Consider the following 2,626-nt stretch of genomic DNA (forward strand, 5'->3'; position numbering starts at 1 on the left):
CATGTCCATACTCATTTTAGTCTAGTCAAGTTTCAGTCGACTAAAAGTCTAAGCATTTTAGTCATATTTTAGTCAGAATTATCCATGACTATTTTAGTCTAGTTTTAGTCAACAAAAACTGATGACATTTTAGTCTCGGTTTAGTCAATGAAAACTGATGACATTTTAGTCTAGTTTTAGTCAATGAAAATTGTATTTTAGTCTCTTATTTTAGTGATGCAATTCTATTTTACCTAGTCAATATAGTACAAATACCCAGTAGAATAGACAAAAACTAAATTTTCTTTTAGTCAAATACATTTCACAATTAAAACAAGGTTCTTATTATTATATTATTGTTACCTTATAGACTCAAGAATACTCTACATCCATTCCAGACACGGATGACGCTCTGATTTGAATTTATAACATTTATTTTGCCAACCAAACATGTTTGAACTTAGAAGTACACACAAATTTAAATGAAATAAATAAATAAAATAATGTCCATCTTCTTGCGCGGGACTTGCTTCACTGAAGCTGTTTCTGGAATCTAGCACAGGAATAGATACAATGTCAGGACAGATGCAGCCTCTGGAAAATCTAACTGTTGTAAATAAGTAGCATAAATCCTTGCTATTAGGCCTATTTTGCCCTCTGACTGAAACTATTGGTTGTAATTTGGCTGTTTATTTTCAGCTACAATTGTTTAACAGAAAAAATAGGCCTCACAAGACCATAAGGGATGCCAATCAAAATGAATCATGCTCTGAATCATTCACGAACATCCTTTCCACAAGAACATTATTCCACAATTAGCAGGTATTTACATGAGCTGTAACCAGAGCCTACCTGTATTAATACGTGGATGGTAACTAGCCTGGCAAGCCAGACCCGTGCACGCACGATGACGATGTTTTGAAAAACGCTCTTTCAATGTTTCAAACACTACCCCTTTCGACATATATCTAGTCATGCAGTAAAGGAAGCTTTAAAGTTTAGATCGCCAGGATTCAAGACAACTGAGCTGTCATTCTCCGTTTGCTACTTAGCTTTAGCTTGCTAAAATGCCTACATAGCTTCAAAGTGTTCCCTTTACCCACGTATTCTTATCAAACATCTTATCAGAAAGATGTTTTGTACAGATCGCCAAGTGTCCATGCTTATGAAATATAATTTTCTCCAAAATGCCCAAAGCTAGCATGATAACATCTATTGCTAACGATAACATGTTAACCACAGTTGGCATGAGCTTTCTAAAATAGAAAGTAACGTTACATTAATATCTTTACTTACCTCAATGTCATTGTGGAATGGCTTGGGATGTCTTTTAAGGTTTTAAGGTTTGTGGTGTTTTTTCCCGATATTTTGTAGCCGCATTTCTCCGCCATCTGTGTGCCCGAATGGGAGACACAGCTAGGAAACAGAAATACTGCATAATAATAATAACGCGATTAAACGAGAGGAAATAACGTCTCGTCTTGTTTTCGTCAACGAAATTTTTGTAAACCAAATTTAGTCTCGTTTTTATTCGTCAACAATATTACACGATATATTTCGTTATAGTTATCGTCACATGACCAGCATTTACATTGCGTCTCGTCTCGTCTCCGTCACGTCAAAAAGGTTCGTTGACGAAAACAACACCTTGTAATCTTGATTAAAAGGCTCCAGGACGTAACATGAACAGTTCAAAGCAAAAACTAGTCCATTTTACACCAACTATGAGGTCTGCAACAAGCATCGCTAACAAATTAGCCACCATGGCCTAGTGCGCTAACGCCGAAAAACAGCATGATTCGCCTGGCAAAAACAAAAGCGTTTCCATGAATCAGCTTGTATCAAACTTAACCAAACAGCGCATTAGTATTAAAAATGATGCATTCACTTTGTGTTCTGAGAACATAACAGAGATCAGTTAATCTCACTGTTTTCTTATGTCTAATTAACTCAAATGAGTGAAGAGATCATACATGTTTAGAATAGCATAGAAACAATATAAAATTTGATTAAGAAATAATATGCAATAAACATGTATTTCCTATAGAGCCATATGTTATCACGTGCACTCAAAACAGATGTGTTTTTTTGGTTTGAATGTGGCCATAATCATACAAGAAAAAACACTGACTTGTAGTGAACATATATTAAAAAATCATGTGTCGTCACATATAATGGAAATAAGAAAAATGCTTGATAGCCTTATCTGAACCATGCTGTGTTTTCATAAGGGTACCAATCAGAGAGGATGCTGGGATGTATGAGACTCTAACACACTCATGCATTTAGAGCCCACAGTCAATGAGGAGGATGCTGGGATGGCCTAAAAAAAGTGGCCACTTATGTAAACACTGTGCACTCATGACTTTTACCCACCCTCAAAGTGCCTGGGAGGTTAATCCAAAAAACTTTATATTTAATCTAGCAGAAGATAAGGTGAATAGTTTTGTTTTAACCTGTTTTTTCACCTGCTGCAGAACTTTAACACCATGATCCCCAGCTACGCCTTGGAGAAACAGCAGACCCCTAACCTGGATGGTCCCACTCACTAAATGTCATGTACGACACGCAACCTGTCAGGAGCTGCAGTGATTATAATTTGCCACTGTGCCCAAACAGCACACCCACATACTGTTATCTCAGGTGG

General features: G+C 36.6%; 1 long non-coding RNA gene across 1 annotated transcript; it reads right to left on the minus strand.

The window, feature by feature from the left end:
• Nucleotides 1–395: 395 nt before the first annotated feature.
• Nucleotides 396–1,820, minus strand: LOC111840164 (uncharacterized). Its single transcript, XR_002837316.2, has 2 exons — nucleotides 1,276–1,820; nucleotides 396–532 (listed from the first exon to the last, which is right to left on the minus strand). It is a non-coding gene; the product is annotated as an uncharacterized lncRNA (long non-coding RNA).
• Nucleotides 1,821–2,626: the final 806 nt, after the last annotated feature.

Source organism: Paramormyrops kingsleyae, chromosome 3 (genome assembly GCF_048594095.1).
Source record: "Paramormyrops kingsleyae isolate MSU_618 chromosome 3, PKINGS_0.4, whole genome shotgun sequence".
In the NCBI taxonomy this organism is placed as follows: domain Eukaryota; kingdom Metazoa; phylum Chordata; class Actinopteri; order Osteoglossiformes; family Mormyridae; genus Paramormyrops; species Paramormyrops kingsleyae.